Raw genomic sequence first — 19682 nt, 5'->3', positions numbered from 1 at the left:
CAGAAAAGACTTCCAAGGATGTTGCCAGGGTTGGAGGATTTGAGCTCTAGGGAGAGGTTGAATAGGCTGGGGCTGTTTTCCCTGGAGCGTCGGAGGGGTGATCTTATAGAGGTTTATAAAATTAAGGGGCATGGACAGGGTAAGTAGTCAAGGTCTTTCCCCTGGGGTGGGGGGAGTCTAGAACTAGAGGGCATAGGTTGAGAGTGAGAGGGAAAAAAGTTAAAAGGGACCTAAGGGGTAAACTTTTTCATGCAGAGGGTGGTGTATGTGTAGAACGAGCTGCCAGATGAAGTGGTGGAGGTTGGTACAATTTACAATATTTAAAAGGCAAATGAATAGCAAAGGTTTAGAGGGATATGGGCCAAGTGCTGGCAAATGGGACTACGTTAGGTTGGGATACCTGGTCAGCATGGACGAGTTGGACTGAAGGGTCTGTTTCCATGCTGTACATCTCCATGACTATGACGTTGTGAATGAAGGCTATTTACCTTGACTGAGGACTGCTGACAATCATGGTGACGTCCAGGTTTGGTATCTTCAACAAATGTCACTGCAAGCCAGCAGGAATATGAGCTTGGTCACTCTGTCTGAGGGAGGAAAATGCAAAAAAGTAAAGCAAGATTATGCAAGGCAGGGATGCTGTGAGTGCTATGATAACAAGCGAAGAGGGGCAAAATGTAGCCTTTGTCTAGTCCTTAAGTGCAAAGTGTTCCCTCAGCAGTATAACAATGGTTCCTAGTGCAGTATTGAAGTGCAGAAGTGGATTGGAGATGTGCCATGAGGATTCTTAGAAGCTGACCACATCCGTGGATATAAGTTGCATAAAACCAATGCACAAGAAGCGTTCTCTGTGATGTTGGTGTTGAAAAGTGTGGTGCTAGAAAAGCACAGCAAGTCAGGCAGCATCCAAGGAGCAGGAGGATTGACCTTTTGGGCATCAGCCCTTTAACATCTGCTCCTCAGATGCTGCCTGATTTACTGTGCTTTTTCAGTACCACACTTTTCAACTCTGATCTCCCTCTGCAGTCCTCACATTTTTCCCTGTGATATTCATGCCCAGTGTTCAACATGGAGGTCATTTGGAGCAAGTGCTAAGTTGAAATTTCCTGGTACCTGCTCTGGAATCTACGTCAAGAATTCAAAGTCTAGTTTGTTTGTTACATTGTGTAAGATAGAAAGCTGATTGCTAATGGGGTGAGATGTTAAAAATCTCACAACACCATGTTATAGTCCAAAAGGTTTAATTAGAAGCACTAGCTTTTGGAACGTCGCTCCTTCATCGGGTGGTTGTGGAGGACACAATTGTAAGGCACAGAATTTATAGCAAAAGTTAACAGTGTGATGTAACTGAAATTATACATTGAAAAATACCTTGATTGTTTGAACTTTCATCTGTTAGAATACCATGATATTTTCACTTCTTTCATATGTAAATCACAAAACCCTTTTTAAAAGTTGCATTCTCAGGTTAACTGTAACAATTAGTGTCAGCTAGATACTGTGTTGAAGGTGTTAGCCCCCTGTGTTCCCTGTCTGTGCCATAATGTTTAGACTGATCCTAATCTAAAAAGTGAGTTAAGAGTCTTACATGGATTCATGCAGTTTTTGAGTGAAGTACAATGTAACTCTGTAAGTACATATTCACCCCATATGTATGCATATGTGTGCGTGTGGGTTTGTGTGTGTCTGTCTGCCTGGGGAGCGGGGGTTGAGAGTGCATGTGAGTGTAGAGGGTACGTGTGTCTGGGGTGGGGGATTGTGAGTGTCAGAGTGTGTGTGTGTGTGTGTATAGTGCAATGGTGGTCACCTGTAGTGTGACATGAACCCAAGTCCCAGTTGAGGCCTTCCCTATGGGTACGGAACTTAGTTGTAAGCCTCTGCTCGGCCTGTCCCGAAGTCCGCCTTGGAGGATGGTCGGTCGAATGTCCTGGACTGCTGAAGTGTTCCCCAACTGGGAGGGAACACTCCTGTCTGTTGATTGTTGTGCGGTGCCCATTCATCTGTTGTCGTAGCCTTTGCTCGGTTTTCCCCAATGTACCATGCCACAGGGCACCCTTGCCTGCAACGTATAAGATAGGCAACGTTGGCTGAGTCATAAGAGTACTTGCCACGTACATGGTGGGAGGTGTCCCCTTGTGTAATGGTGGTATCAGTGTCCACACTCTGTGGCATCTTGCAGCGCCTACCGTGACAAGGTTGTATGGAGTTGTCCTGAGAGCCGGGCAGCTTGCTACGAACCATGGTCTGTTTGAGGTTTGGCGGTTATTTAAAGGCGAGCAGTGGAGGTGTGGGGAAGGTCTTGGCGAGGTGCTGATTCTCATTGATAATGTGTTGCAGGTCACGAAGAACATGGTGTGATTTTTCAGCTCCTGGGAAGTACTGGACAACGAAGGGTACCCTGTCAGTTGCAGCACATGTCTGTCTCCTGAGGAGGTCATTACGGTTCCTTGCTGTGGCACGTCAGAACTGGTGGTTGATGAGTTGTGCCTTTTGTTAGGGCATTTTATAAGGTATAATTGGTAACTCATCACTTGGCAGATGCATGAAAGATGCAATGAATTGCTCCTGATGTCAAACTGGGCTTCATCAGGTTTGTTGCATTATTCTGCCACAAAATTTGCCGTAGCCCACATCATTCAGGCCCCTTAAATATTCTACCCAAAGCATTTACAAGGGGAACTGAATGGGTCAAAAATTTGAGGGGAAAAAAATTGGTAAAAATAACGTGGGAAAATGAGAACTCCTTCACTTAAGTTAAAAAGGTTGGAACACAGTATATTACTTAAATGGCAACAGATTGCAAAACCTGGGGCTACAGAAGGATTTGGCTGAGGGAGCAGTACATGAATCTCAAAATTCATAAGGAAGTACAGAAAGTACATCAATTGGAGCTATTGATCTAGGCATGAATCCAAGGGGATTTAAGGGCAAATTAAGATGGAAATGAGGATGAAACATTTTCTTTGAGTGTCATTGGCCTACGGAAAAGCTTTTCCAAAGAAAAGTAGAGGATGGCCCACTGAATATTTTAAAGCTAAGTTAGACTCTTAATTGATAAGGAAGTCAAAAGATTCAGTGGGTAAACGAGAAAGTAGAGTTGATACTACAATAATATTAGAATGAACTACTTAAATGACAGAGCAGGAGGGTCTGAGTGGCTTACTTAAAACTATAGATTCACATGAATGTCCATGTCACTAAGCATCAAAGGCTGCTCTGGATTTAATTAACTGTAAACTATGGGATTTATATACTTTTTATTGTAAGCTTAGATTTCTGATCTTTGGGTTTACTGTGCATCTGAAGTTAATTAATTTGTAAGCATTTCTGTAGCTGTGGTGATTTCTTTGAAAGCTGTTTTTGTTTGATGCCTGGTTTTATAGAGAATGGGTTTTGTGTATCACTGATAGAGTTTTGTTAGTTTACATTGTTTTGCAACTCAGCAATGTAAATAAGAGGTTTGTTGGAGACTTCTGGGACTTTTTTTAAGCTTAATGGAAATTTCTATATCTTGGAGAGGGAGATTTTTAGGTTTCAACTTTACTTTTGAGTAGAGCAATCTTATGAAGTCCTTCAAATAGAATAACTGACTGGAGACACTTCTGCAGCATATATCGTGAACTAAGTTACCTTAAAGTGAAGAGTTAGTACTAGTTGCAGACCAAATGTTTTGAGAGAAACCCTGAAGGGCTTGTTTAAGGCTCTGCATTGAAGTTCAGGTGTATTATAGTTCCTTCGAGGAGCTATCTATAGTACTAGTCTAAAAATTACAGTTACGAGAAACTTAAAGCTCTTGAGGTGTTGAATCCAGGGACTCTGATGTAAGTATAGTATGAGTAGTTTTCTGGGTACTATACAGAAACTGCTTTCTTTTGTTCCATTTATAAAGGAGTGATTTGGAATTATTGGGTTCATATTATTGCTGCACTGATAAAAATCTTTAAATTGGTGTTATGAATAGATGATTTGGTTTATCTAATGTTCTCTTTATTTCTTTGAATAATAAATTTCTGTTTTCTCTTTAATACAAAATCTTTAGCAATTTTCAGCCAGAGACTAATCTGATAAAACGAAAACAAATCAAAATAAGATAATTCAAGTGATATGTCTGTTTTGCTCTGATTCCAATATTACTTCCCTGGTAATAATATTTTAACTAGGGGCTCTTGGTAGGATTTTAGAATTCACTGGATTTAAAAGGAACCTATTTCAGTTCTGTTAACTGCAAACAAATTGGTTTCTTAGGGAAACTGAACAGTTGCAGCATCTACCTGAAAAGGAAGACATCCAAGTTTCGTACCCCAATATCAGCCAACATTGGTAATTCAGTGGAAAGATAAAGCTGTAGAATGTGAATTAACAACTCTTCCTGTTTATGAAGTTGTGTTAACAGTCCACAAAAAAAAAAGCAGTTGGTAGAAAACAGGAACTAACAACTACTTTTTTGATAGTCCTATGCAGAAACAGCTAGAGTTCTAACACAATTCACACATCAAAGAAGTACCCTGGTGGGAGAAAATGTTTCTGTTTTCTTGAAGTATTCAGAGCCTGAAGACAATCTTTTGCTTTTAGCTGAGGGAAAGTTTCAGTTCCAATTCCAGTCTATAAGTGTTAATCTTCCCTCTGAAAAATAAACTCTTAACCGAGAAGTTCCTTCTCTTGCTCGACATTTATGACAGATTATCCTGGAAAAGCAAGCTCTCGTTAATGAAAAGATCAACTACAGAATGATTTATAATCCGTCAAAAGACAGGTTAGGATGAGATGTGGAGGAAGCTGTGGAACATAAAACTCTATCTCACCAGCCTAAATTCTGAGATTGAGACTACAAGGGAGGTGACAGAATGTGTGTGTATGTGTGTGTGTGTGTGGCCAGCTGTTGTCCAATCTTCCATCAAGTCTGAAGACCAAGCTATCTCAGGAAAACTCCCTAAAATCCCAGTCCTGATAAAGGAATCCTGAAAGGTCGACTACTTAAGTCATCTCTTTGTTGTGATAGGCACCTCACTTTTTTCAAGAACATTCATTCTATCCAGCAGCCTCCAGTGGAAACATTTGTAGCAATTCTACTACTACAGAAAATAGCCATTCTTACCATGGGCCCAAAGATGTTTGCCCTCTTTCCAGTCCATCCTCAAGTTCATGATCATAGGGGAAAAAAGGCTGTTGACTTCCTATTTCATTTATTATTAGAAACTGGATTCCCAATTCTGGTGAAGTTTTGCCCCTCCAAGGTGAACTACGTGGAATATGCCCATCCCACATGTCTTAAAGAAAAACTCGAATATGGCTGGAGGTTGAAACCTTGGCCAGAACAGATTGAGTGGGAAGGGAGAGGAGGTAAAAGAGGATGTAAAAGTAAAGTGTTTATGGTTAAATGCGCTGGAGGTTTTGTTCCCAATGCAGGCAATGGGGCACAACTGTTAAAAATGATCCATCTGTATACTTGCCAACAGACTTGTAATTCAAACATACTAGTTCTTCTGTTTGCAGATGTTACTAATTTCACTGTCGAAATGGTCAACCTCTCCAGTGGAAAATGATTTTGTTCTTTTACAAATTATATCAAATGCCAAGAACGTGGAATCAAGAGATATGATGTTTCACTCAGTCGGAACTTTCTGTTCTTGAAGACCAGGGAATGTGAACAGAATTGAATAAGTTAGTTTCATGGCATCCCCCTCCAAATGCTCTTCCCATATTCTATGGTGTTGGTCAAGGGATACCATGTACTGTCCTGTTGAAATTGTTTAGTTTTAAACAAGCTGAATGAAATTAGCCTTCAAACTGCATTTCATTCATGGCATTTTAGCATGTGCATCCATCGATGCACCTAAGTATGAATGGTGCATTAAGGTTAGAACCTAGGAGATATCAAGAGGACCATATCTTGACTTTAAGGAAACTGCTTTAGCATAAGGCGAAAGATCTATGTCATAATGATGTTGAGTCACATGGAATAGGAGCTTGGATCTATAGGGCTCTAAGATTCCTCTCTTACCACCCTCTGCATATGATAACCACTAGTTAGATCTCATATTAATACATATAGTGCTGAACATTCTCCTGTTAATGCAGCCTTGGTAAGTGTCCTAATGCTACATTTTCACTTCCTTTGGTGAAACAGAGATCCATACTTGGAGGACAAGTATGGATCAAATGAAACGGATCAAATGCAAAAGCTTTGGGTAAATCAAACAGATGAATAAAAGACTTCAACTGATATAGCATCATTAAATTATTTTGCATGTACCAACACACCTTTTAGCCAATACATCTTGATATTATTATAACGTCTGAAATATGGTAGCTAACTTCCAAAAACTAGCAGTGCACTATGACTGGATAATCTGTGCAATGTTGATTGGGCAGGTCAACAAACATAATTTGACCTTGTAGTTGTGCAATTGGATCTTTTAGGTTCACCTGAGAAGGCATTTACAGTCTTTGTTTAATATCACATCTAAACGACGATATATCCATCTGTCCTATGCTCCACTCGTATTGCACCAGTGTCTGTTTTGATTTATGTACTGGAAAGGAATATGCATCCACAATCTTCTGATTCAGAAATAAGAATACAACTGAGCCACAGCTGACATTATGAACTATCTTGGAGGTCAGTCCCAGCACTACAGCCTGGTGACTATGCCATCTCTAACAAAGTCATCTGACTATATTGAAGAGCAGTTTTTAAACTGCAATAGTGAGACAATCTGCGAGTTGTAGAGAATTGTAGTCACGCAGCACAACTGACATTTAAGGATCACAGCTACTTCAATACCACCTTCAAATGACATCTCCGATACTAATTACTTAGCTATCCACTGCTGTAATGAATTTACTATACACTCTATATAATCATACTTTATCCCCCCAATGGCAGCAAAAACATCACAATTATCTCACAGCGATGGCTAAAGTAATTTGAGTAGATGATAATACACCACCTCTCCCTGCCACAGGATCTTATTCTGATTTGTTGGAGAATGTCATTGTGCCCACTCTGGTGTGTCTTCACTCATTGCCCAGCTTTCACTTTGATGCAAAATGAAATGGCCTTGTACAATATGTCAACTACAATGTAAGTGTGACATTAAGTTGGATTTTTCTTACAGCTGGAGCTCATCTTTACACTGTTAAGTGCAGGTGGGAATTATGATGAGTCCCATAGACCTTGAGGCAAGCACTTGACAACTTAATTTGTGAATCTATCTCAGTCTAAGTAATAGATAGCCTTTTCACCAAATAACCATTTAAACAAACCCGACAGCTAATTAGGGGGTAAAATGTTGCGTGCTGGGATTATTGTACATTATTGAGGTGTTACTTCTGTTGATTTTTTTTTTATTTTGGCACAGCCACTTCTGCCTCAAATAAATATAGCATAAAAGAATATGTAAAGAACAACTTTAAATTTGACTTTAATGAAAATTATCAATGACTTAGAACCATGAGAATTTTAAGTGGTGGAGATTTGTGTGTATTAAAACACAGGTTCAAGGGAAGGCTTTCAGGATCCAGAAATGACAATTTTGTCACCTAGATTGAGTTGAAAATCTTCCTGAAACAAATCCATCAAAGCCCAAATATTGTACAACATCACTGATGGAAGAAGCACATCCGTGAAGAGGCATCAAAATTAAGACATGACACAGATGAGGAAAATAATTCATCTGTCGAGCAGATTCAGATGAGGGACTAGCACAATAAAATGTTTGCCAAACCTTGATTAGTAAATTGATACATTGAATGATATGCCTTGATGAAATTTGGTGTTTGATGTTTTCTTCAAGATAGAGCCCATCTCTTTCAAATGCAGATGGCAAGAAACAGCAACAGCAAAATGGTTATGGTTGGTATGTTTTTGTCATCAGACTGACTGCGTATATTTTGCATTAAAGAAAACTTACTATCATAATCTTGGACTGTCGTAATATGCTTTAGAGCTGAAGGAAGTAAGTTAAATTTGGTCTATTGTACAATAGAAAATGCAGCAGCTAAAGTGGGCACAGCAAGATCACACAAATAGCAATCTGCTCTCATATGTTCAGCGATGTCCGTTATCAAGAAGGGCTCATGCCTGAAACGTCGATTCTCCTGCTCCTTGGATGCTGCTTGACCTGCTGCGCTTTTCCAGCAACACATTTTCAGCTCTGATCTTCAGCATCTGCAGTCCTCACTTTCTCCCAGAAGATTTTAACCTACTGCGAATCCTCTTGCAAGGATGCCTTCCTTGAAGAAGCTCTCTTCCTCCACAAGGATTTCAGCGAGTCCCTCTCTCACTGCTCACCTCTCCGCCCCCACCCTCACTCCGGCCTATCACCATCACCTTAACCTCCTTCCACCTATCGCATTTCCAACGCCCTTCCCCCAAGTCCTTCCTCCCTACCTTTTATCTTAGACTGCTTGGCACACCTTCCTCATTCCTGAAGAAAGGCTCATGCCCGAAACATCGATTCTCCTGCTCCTTGGATGCTGCCTGACCTGCTGCGCTTTCCCAGCAACACATTTTCAGCAGTTATCCAAGACCCCAGTACAACTCTCCTTGTTGCTAGATTTCAGCTTAAGGATTCAGTAGCAGTCCTAACTGGCATTGAGTGCCAGCTTTGGATATGTTGCAGGAGCTACAACGTTTTGAATCAAATGCTCTGTCCACTGTTTTTGATTTCAAGCTCTACAATCCTTCTTTGATAATCCTTACATTCCTTGTGTCTCCAGCATAATTACAAGGTAAAGTGATGTGGGAAATTTTAGTTCTACATTGATTTTTGTCAACAAGTAATGACAAATGAGGACAGCCCTTGAAATTCGGACAGCCTGTTTGGAATTGATTAAAAACTTTAAAAGCTGATCACAATGTGAACAGCACATGTTTCCGTTTACAATGTTTTATGCCAGGAAACAGCTATCCAGAATGGATTAAAAGCAAACGCAAGGCGCAGTGTGTCATTCATTGTGTCGGAAGCCTAATTGAGTCATATGTTAGTGATTTGGCTATGAGCACACTGTTAAACAGTGCTAGATGTTCTTGCTGCCACAGGAATACTTCAGTTTACATCTCAAGTTAAAAATGTTAACTTGCCTGCTTCTGCCAAATGGCTTAATCTCAAACAAGAGTGAGAACCATTGCATGAGACAAATTGTCTGCATGTACACATGAGATTAATTCTGGAGCGTGGGCCTACATTTGAGGCTTCAGCAAGGCAACAGTGCAAGGCTAAATTCCAAGTAATGTCTTGCCAGCTGACATAAACACTGAGGACACACTTCATTAACTGCCAACATTTGCCATGTACCAATCTAATGAAGTTCAAGAAGTATGCTAAGATGCCATCAGTAAGTCAAGATGCAGGATCACTGATAGGTTATGTAGGAGTTCAATTGGAAAGCTTTACCCAATTTGCAGTAGTTCATAAGCTGAGTTTTGCTCATGTCAGATTATACTGATATTTCATGTAGAACAAATTAGAATTCCAGGTAAAGTATGTTTTTTAAAGTGAAAATGTAACAGAGAAATGCTCTGTAATTCAGTCATAAATCAGATGGACCTATTATTGACCAAACTTTCTGCTTCTGAATTTGATTTATATGTCATTTTGGTAAACTCATAGCATGCCACATGATTTCACTAATCATTTCTTAGAAGCTGTTGTAAAGTACTTCTAAAACTAGGGGGCAGATTTATTACTGAGTTGAAGAGGAAATTCTTCACCCAAAGAGTTGTGAATCTGTGGACGTTCCTGCCCAGTGAAGTAGTTGAAACATCCAGACCTCGTTGAATGCTTTTAAGGCAAAGATAGGTTTTTTTTAACCAACAAAGGAATTAAGGGTTATGGTGAGTGGGTGGGCAAGTGAGGCAGAGTGGAGCTTGACCTTATTGAATGGCGGAGCATCCCTGATGGGCCAGATGGCCTCCAGCTGCTCCTATTTCTTATGTTCTTATTTAGAGTGTAAGAACAAAGCTGGCTGAAGAGATTCATGCCAATGTTGATTATTGTAAAAATGGACTATCAATTTGCAAACTCCATCTGATTTTAATATCTAGGTCCATTTGTGGATTAATGTTCTTTTCAAAAAAAGAAATTAAAAGTATTGACTTAAGATGGCCAGAGAGAACATCTGACCAAGGTAGGGCAGCTCATAAAACTACCAATAGACCATACTCAATCATTATTTAAAATGGCATATTATCAAAATCACTGACACCACTTATTCAGATCTGGATCTCTTGTTTTATTTTGAACCTTGCTGGAAATTTCACATCTTGGGGTGAAAACTTATCCAGCAAAGTGATAAAGCATATCAAGAACACAAGAATGTATACAAATTTTATTGATGTTTAGTATACAAGAAATCAATTAAAACACCAGTGCTTAGCATATAAGCTGTGGTCTCAGATTGAAACTAATACCTCTTGAAACTTCAAGAAGTATTTTGAGAATTGTTTATTCTGGATGAGTTTATATAAGCTACTCTCCCCTGCTAAAATCTTATACCTAAGTTAATACATATGTGTATGTTTACCAGGTAGGTAAGGGCTGGATGTTATGTAAGTCTGGTGCCAATTCGGTATGGCTTGAGGATGCCAGTGAATAGGAAAATAGGTGAAAAGGGTGTCAGGTGTGTGTGGTGCCACACAGTGCCAGGGCACAATTTGGCATGGTGGCCAGGTAAAGGGTTAGGGGTGGGTGATGAAAGGAGCAAAGCGTAATGATTGTAATAAGGTCAACCAAGTGAACTTCACAGACCTCATGAGACTGTTAGTCTGGTCCAACCTGTGGTGTTATTTCAGTGACAACGAGGGCGGGTTGATGAATTACTATGGAAAGTTCGTACATTACCTGGCCTCCATCCTGGTATGTTCTTCTGCAACTCTTTAAAAAGGGTCAGCCTTGCCAAGCTTTCAAGAAAATGAAGAAACAGTTATCATCCTTTTAAGATGTTGCCACACTATGATCCCAAGTGAGATGTGGGTATTGACATACAATGCCTCCCCAGATGGCATGAAGGTAGTATTAGTTCAGGTGGTCCAAAAGAGAGGGATGTCCAATGGTGTTTGCAACCAGGACTTTGGGTAATGCAGAGTGTAAATACAGCCAGATGGAGAAAGAATGTTTGGCGGTTGTAGTTTTGGAGTCGGGAAGTTCTGCCAATATGTGTGTGTGTGTGTGTGTCTGTGTGTGTGTGTATAAATATGTAATAATAACAGACAACAGACCCCTGCTCCGTCTACTTAAAGAGAACAAGGCAGTGCCACCCATGACTTCAGGCCAAATTCAGTGGTGGGCTATAATTCTAAGTATGTATAACAGCTGGAAGACCAAGTAGCAAATGTGGATACATTGAGCTGCCTCCTGCTGGCAGATACACCACCACTGGGAAAGTCCATAACTATTTTAAATTTTCTGGACACACGTCCAATCACAGCTAACAACATCAGACTTTAGATGCAGAAAGATCAGGTCCTAGCAAAACTGAAATAGCTGGTGGTGACTGGAAAACCAAAGGGCTGTCATGACCAGAACTGAAATCTTTTTGGACTTTGAGAGACCAGATGACAGTAAACGATGGCATATTGTTATGAGGAGTAAGAGTGATTGTCTTGAGCAAAGGTTGCTGCCAGACACTGGCTGAACTTTGCCTGGGTATTCTAGGGGTTTCCAACATGAAGATTTTGGTGAGAAGTTATGTCTGGTGGCCAGGATTGGACACAGGCATAGCTGTGTTGGTGGGGCAGTGCCCAGAGGGCCAACAAGGGCAAGAATTACCAGCAGCAGCTCCCCCACATTCAATATGAATGTTTTAGTAAATCCAACTATGCAGGTCCATTCATGGCTTGATGTTCTTAGTCATTGTGCAGGCCCACTCAAAGTGGCTGGACTTGCATACAATTCATTAATCAAACACTGTGACAATGATGCAAAAGATGCCAGCAGTTTTTCTAATACTGGCACTCCCAGAAGTTTTGATCACAATAACGGGCCATCATCCGCCATCAAGGAATTTTGAGTATTTCCTAAAGTTGAATAGTATTCAGCGTATAAGGACATACCATCCATCATCCAATGGTCTGGTGAAAAGAGCAGTCCAAACTTTGAAGGCAGCCTTAAAGAAACAGCCTACAGGTTCACTTGATATCAAACTGTCCTGGTTCCTATTTGATTGTAGGACCACCCCTAATCTACTAGAGTTGTTAATGGAGAGAAGACGCAGCACCAGATTAAATCTGATCTTCCCTGGACCTTTGGGGCGGTGTGTGTGTGAGTGTGTCTGGAAAGCCAATGCCAGACACAAGACTCCACTAAGTGAGAAAGACCATTTACTTCAGAGAATGAAGTTTGTTATATGTACCACAGGAATGGCCCTGCATGGGTAATAGGCATGGTCAATGCAAAGTCGAGTCCAGTGATATATTAAATTGTGTGTAGTTGTGATGGTCCTGAACAAGCACCTAGACCACATGGAAGCTGCAAACTCATTAATGGTGTGGAGCAAAATATGCCCAGTTCCCTGACAGCATTTCTGACTGTTTCAGAAGCCATGTGTTCTCCCTTCTCCATTGAAGATACCTGAGATGACATGGTGGATGTTTCTGCCTGAAGAGGAGAATGAATTTCTTCTGAAGTGTTCCAGCAAACAAGTGGTGAACTACCGTGCATCACACATCACCTGTATCAGAGGCAGATTTGGTGTAACTTGACTTAGTGTGAAAACACCTCAGGAGGAGCTACAAAGAAGAACCACTAGCCTCTGTCTTAGGACTCAAAGGGAGGGATATAATGATGGTAACAAGGTCAGCCAGGTGGACCTCAGAGCATGAGTTCCTTGATTGGGCCAGGTTAAGAGCCCCAATCAGGGAGCCCTGGCTGACAGACATAAACAGGAATGTCAGTGATTTGTTCACTTTGAGAGTTGGATCAGTGTTAAGGACACTACACATGTAAATAAAGGGTGACTTCGTGACTGGTTACTGGCCGCTGTTGAATTATTTCACAGAGTGGGTTGTCAGATGACAGTGGTGGTGGGGAGGCTGCATTATATTCCCCAAGTGGGAGAAGGAGGGTTCAGATTCAAGGGGTGTTCGAGGACTTGGTGGTATGGGGAAGGATCTGGCCCAGTGATAGGTGAGGTTGGATAGCATTCCTGGAGTTGGGAGGAAGTGGATTGGAAGGGATTCAGCTGTAGTGGAGGGAAGAGGGTTCGTTTGGTCAGATCTTAGGGATGGTATAGTTGGACATGTGTAAAGCCAATTTGGTCAGTCAGCTGAATAGTTACTCAGGAGTGAGAATAGGACTTCAGTAGTTTTTTTGCTAAGCAACTACTTTCTTAACTTAATCCACCAAATTTGCAGATTTTAAATGGGTTCAAATGGATGGTTCCAGGCATAAGGGAATTGTCCAATAGGAGCTTCAATATCCCAGGCAACTCCTTCAGAGTCTACTACGAGAAAAGATTCCACAGGATCCTAGTGTGCAACTCCCAATTATGCTGTGAAATACGTTCAGTTCTGATTCTATTAACTTTAACCCTTTGCAACTACCACTCCCAATCCACAACCTCTTCTTAAGATAGACCCTTCCACCTGAAAAGCAGAAAAGGTGCTCTCTGAAAGGGTCAATGTCTACATTGGAAGGAACTTTTCACTTGCAAGTTTTAATGCTCAAACTGTATCGCTGAATTTGCAACAGTTGAAACTATTTAAAATCTGAGTCATTATCAGGTTTGAAATGCAAGTCTGGCACAATTCTAGATGTTCAAAGAATTCTACTGAGTGAATGTATTTGTGATTTAACTTGAGGCCCTGATGATTTTCAAATTTATTTGCATCATGGAGATGTACTTTGCCCTCTAGTTCTGGACTCACCCAACCAAAAGAAAAGACTATGTCTATTTAACCAATCCATGCCGCTCAGTATTTTATAAACCTCTGTAAGGTTCCATGTAAAATGAATTTCATCTCTTTTGCACCAAATATTCACTGTAATTTAAATTCAAAGACTGTTAATAGAAGTTGTCTTCTCTCTGCCAACTGAATTAAAAGTAAACACAAAATTAACATTGACTATTCAGAAACAAATTGCACCTTGCACCTTTTACTCTCAGACATACTTTCTGTATTGCCTGAAATTTCTGAATTAATCTTCCAGTTGTCTCATTTTTACATAGGGAATTGTTTTTATTGAATGAAATTTGATGGCCTACATAGCTGTAGGTTTGTACAATACTACTAATGATTTTTAGTAAACCCTTGACAAATTTAAGTACAGGTCACTGAGCAAGTATTTCAAAACTAGTTAGCTTATAGGCTGGCATAATCTGACTCAGCAATATTGAATATTTTTGAATAACTATTAATAATGCACATCATATTTGAAAACTGGTCATCCTACATGTCTTTAATAAAGCAAAAGTAAGTTTGGTACTTTAACTAATCTATGATGGTGAATTTTACGCTCTAAACTGCACATCATCTTCATGGACTATAACCACAATGAGTGAAATTTTCCCATTTTCAGTTCATGTTTTGTTGAGTGAGATTCATGTCCAGTCCACCATTGGTTTCTTTTGTTTTAACCTTACTGATTTATGTGACCAGTCTCATGCAAATTGTGCAGCCAGAGGCAGATGTGCTCACACTCCTTCCTGCATTCACTCTGTTGGCTCCATACATCAAGTATAGCTCTGCACCCCTTCGGATGCTGCAAACCAGGAACTGGCCCTCATACTGTGGCACTCAACAGTCATCTCTGAGGCTGTGACCCAGAGAAGGGAGAGCTAACTCCTCACTTTTTGGAAGGGGATTCAGAGGTTCGTGGATAGGGTGGAAATGAGGGCACACCTTTTCCCTGTGGACTGTCAAAGGAGGCCAGACCATCACACACACACTAATGTAGACACAGATTGCTGCCCAGCTTAATGCTGTGTCATGGGTGAAGTGGGATGCCCAGCAGTGCAGGAGGTGGTCAATAATCTTCTGTGCTCCATAGGATAAGTCCCACCATATTTTCTACTACCTCCCATCCTGAGAGCCACTCCTCACTCTACTCTGTCACTGCACACTTTGCTCACAAAACCTCAAGGACTACAACGTGGAGTAAGCAGCGTCCAGGCTCTGAGCCCAGGGCTTGTCCACTCTGTCCATTTTTTTTCTTTACTTTGTTTTTCCTCTTTTCTCTTTTTTGTTTCTTTTTTTTCAGTTTGTATTTTTAACTTACATTCTGGATAGAGCTCTGTCGCAGAGGCAATGGCATCGGGGTCCAGAGTGTGACACCATCTGGGGTCTGGAGCGGTACTTTGGCACTCAGTGTCGAGAGTGTGGCATTGGAAAAGCACAGCAGGTCAGGCAGCATCCGAGGTGCAGTAGAATCAATGTTTCGGGCATAAGTCCTTAATCGGGGAGAAAGCCCTTCATTTTCTCCTTTGGCACTCAGTGACAAGGTGGTTGGTGAGGCAAGCAGAACTCAAGCTGTCGGTGACATTGTGCCACTGTTGAGGCAGTGAAGTGATTGACCACGATGGTGGTTGATCGTAAGGTGGCTGCAGATCCCGGAAGGCACTCAGGCGGTGGGTGGCAAGATGAGCAGGAGAGTTTGAGCTCTTGTGGGGAGTGCAAGCCCTCAAGGGGAAAGCCCAGCATGGAGCATCTGCAGGCCCATGGCTAAAGAAGGAATGTCATTCTGAACTTTTAACTTCCTTTATTTTTCTATTTTGTACCGAGATGGTGCTGAGAATGGTGGCATATTTTCCACTGTACTCTCGCATTGCTGTACTTGAGTACACATGACCATAAAAACCAATTCTGAATTCCAATTCTATACCATGTATACCACTCAAGGGCTTCATTCCCCCTCTTCCTTTCTTACTACTAATCTTTCCTGTCCCTTGCACTTCCTACTAACGGGGGTTACCTCCCCATCGCTACTAATTATTCTTCCCTCCATTTATTCATTGAATGAAAATCTTTCCCACATCAAGGCTGCAAGTTTCAAGACTAATTTTCTCTCTTCTGATTGGCACTCAGAAAACCTCTGCCAAGAAAAGACCACCAGTAGAAACCCTGGATAAATGTTTCTTTTGAATGACCAAAACCAATTTAAAATGCTTTCCCCTGGCGTGGCAGTCTGTGGTTTTGGAAGGACATTTCTCTTCCTGCTGCAGCAGAGCTACAACAAGATAATGCTCAGTGTTTTCTCTTCACACATGGTGCACTTAACTGTTGGTTCAATCAGCTTTTTTTTGCATCCATTGCTTTGAATAGGGTCAAATGGTTTCTTCCACTGGATTTATTTCCTTACAGTAATGAAAACTCGATTTTGTTCAGATTTCAGTCTGTCTCACCAGTTGCACAGCTTTAATTAACATTAGATCTTCCTGAGACTTTAGGAAGCATTTCATTGAAAACCCTGACCACTCTGCAATTTTTGATTGTCATCTTTCACTGTTCCATATTTACGACTGCTAAAAGGAAAAGGTGGTCAATAAGGGAGGTGATGCATTCCATTGAATATAACTGTTAGAATTATCTCTAAAGGAAAGTTCTGAAGCACCAATTGTGTTCTTGTAAGAACTTTGTGCATTCACTACTTCCTTGTACATCCACCATCCATAATGCATGTAACTACGTTTTGAGCTGATATTTGCAGGCTTTTGTTGCTAGCCCTGTGTTATTTCTATGGCATGTGAATCAATTTCTCTGATTCATCCATTTTTCTCCCATACAAGGTCTATCCACATTTTCAAATGTCTCTGGCAACGCGAATGTCTGTATCGTGCTCTGGGATTCTTGCCTCCACTGCTCATCTGTTAATTATTGGTCTGTTTTGCTCTGAGGTTTTGCGGGTAGTTCTGCTATTACACGTTAGTTGCATCCCTGTGTCACAATGGGCTATACAAAGGTCACACTACACAAATCCCATTCAAATTGTTGGCAGTACAATCGTGCTATGGCTAACATGCATTTTAATTTTAGTGCTTTAGAAACAGTGTCCCCTATTCATCAATCGCATTACAGCAAATTCACATTGATGAAACATGTGTTATCGCAGACGATCTGTAAGACCTAGGGAGTCATCAGAAGCTAGCCATTCAATATTGCCTGCGACACTAGCTCTGGTTGTTTGTGCTTTTATCTTCAGGCTGGTTCTGGTCTCTTCACCATTGCTACCATTTGTTCTTGGGTAGATGATGTTTGTGGGGACATGTTGAGTCGAGAGATGGTAGGCTTTTGGACCTTTGTGGAAACAATTGTTTTTTTCCCAAGTTTACTTGGTTGCTTCCAAGCTGGTCTTCCTTAATAAGAGTGAATCATAAGGTCCTAAATATGTTCTCAAGAGTCAACTCTTTATTCACCAATCCACAAAGTGCCATTAAAAATGTCCAAGCTGGCTCCTTGATATTTTGCTAAGACCAAAATACTTTTGCAAGGGAAAAAAAATGCAAGAAGAGGACATATGCTCATATTAAAGCATCTAAAACCCAAATATTTCCAATTTGAATTCTGACATTCATTTTCTGATGATTTTCAGTTATGATTGACAAGTTAACTGTAACCTTTTGGGTTGTATCTGTAACACTCAAACACCATGCCTGTGGTGTTGATTAAGATTTTCATATCTGGCTTTGTTGGATGCCTTTTGCTATTCTTTTCAGAGTAATATAAACAAACCATTTAACTAGTCGAATACCAGCTGGTTTTGGGGATTGCAAATTGCATCTGTTTGTAACTGACTACTTCAAATTAACTTGATGGAAAAAGTAGAAGTTTTATTTCAGGTGATCTTGACATAGCTACAAAACACAGAGCATCCTTTAGTGAAGGTAGCCAGAGAAAAAACAAGCTCCAAATCATTTCCAGCAGAAGGTAGGGAATTGCAAGCATCCAAATCCTTTATCTCACAAAGGAAAGGGTGATATTTTCATAATATCACAGCTCTTGTCTCCCACAGGGCTGAGAACTGTTGCTGTAGGAAGGTTGGTGAGCTCATTTGGAGGATGGTAAACTCTGCAGCTGCAGAGCATTGGCAATATCGGTGATGGTGATGATCTTTGTCCAAGGTTTAAGTTTGTGATCATTGTTGTGAATGTATATCGTACAAACATTGTAGTAGCTGGAAAGGCTTGGAGGTGTCAGGAGTTAAACTGGTCATTGACCCAGTAAGTTGTTGATGGCTTGAGACTAAATGAAAGTGATGGTGCACAAGGTTACTGAAGTGATTAGTCTTTATCTTGCTGGAGATACTCAGTTGTTACTTTGATGTTGCAAATGCTACCTTTCATAAGTTAAAAATCTGTCTGGATCCTGATTAAGCTGGAATAACTTTCATTTTTGGAAGGTGTCTGACTAGAATTGAATGCTGTACAAAATCCTGCAATCAGACCTTCTGACAATGAAACATCATAATTGAAACTGCTGAAAATAATCAGGCCATACTGACTGTCCTAAGGAATTTCTGTAGAGTTGTCTTAGGATGCAGTGACAACCACAAGCCCACTCCTGGGAAGTAGCCATGATCCCTGCTAGTTGGAAGATTTAAATCTTAAGATTCCTGTTGAGGTTTGCTTTTGTATGACTCCTTGCTGCCATAGTTATATGAATGCTACCTTGCAGAACCACTTTTAATTCTTGACTGCATCTACCATCAATGAGTGGAATCCTGATGTGTAGATACCACCTAGTGCAATACTGTTGTCTCCTTGCACCATGTTAATAATGACAGGCAGGAGGTTAAAATGGTTGCTGTCGAAACATCTGAAGGGGTTCATCTTTAATTTGAGTGAAATAAGTACCACACACTGTGATGTCAACAGGACTAATTGGGAGATTAAAGTTGGATTCACCTGGAGATGGAGCTCAAGATAGGTTCTCCCATCAATCTTTATAGTTGCATAGAGTCTTTTCTTACAACCTGTAAATGTCTGCAGATATACAATAAACCATATCTTGTTTACTCACCAAGACTCTACTAATTAGTAGGTAGTTACCCTTACATACACCAGAGGACATTAAACTCTTAATTAACCTACACACTTAGAGGTTACTGATAGCAGCATATGCCACAGAGGCAGTTGGTCAAATCTTATATTTCTTGAGGTAACAACACCCCGGGCAAATCCTTTTTAGTAAATGACAGTGAACTGGCTTCACTGAAACTTAATCTTTCCCTCTCAATCCTGGGTCTTCCACTGTCTCTCTAAAACAATCATTTAAATTGCATTTTCTCTATCCTTGAAGATGAAGTTCTCTATGAATGCATCATTTTTCAAAAGAAAACATTGGAAATCAAAAAAAGTTTAAGCTTAATCTAATATGTTTTTCCTCATAAATTCATATAATCCTCCAGGTTTACTTGATATTAAGAATTCTGGATTAGTGGTGCTGGAAGAGCACAGCAGCTCAGGCAGCATCCGAAGAGCAGAAGTCCAGTGTTGGGAAAATTCCAACTTGATGCCAATTCCACTCCACCCTCTGATGCTGTGTTTTGAGTGGATGCTGTACCACGAGGTCCCAATTAGATTTTTAAATTTTATTTTTCTAATCAACCTGTTCAGAGATAATAATTACACACCTCTGGAGCACTTCCTTGAATGAGGCTAGCTTCAACAACATTCAAGAAGCTTGACAACCTCTAGATGATGCAATCCACTTAATTATTATCACATTCACAAACATTTAGTCCCTC

The sequence above is a fragment of the Chiloscyllium plagiosum genome, chromosome 10 (assembly GCF_004010195.1).
Source record: "Chiloscyllium plagiosum isolate BGI_BamShark_2017 chromosome 10, ASM401019v2, whole genome shotgun sequence".
NCBI classification, from domain to species: domain Eukaryota; kingdom Metazoa; phylum Chordata; class Chondrichthyes; order Orectolobiformes; family Hemiscylliidae; genus Chiloscyllium; species Chiloscyllium plagiosum.
The sequence above is the reverse complement of the archived record's forward strand: the minus strand, read 5'-3'. Positions refer to the sequence as shown.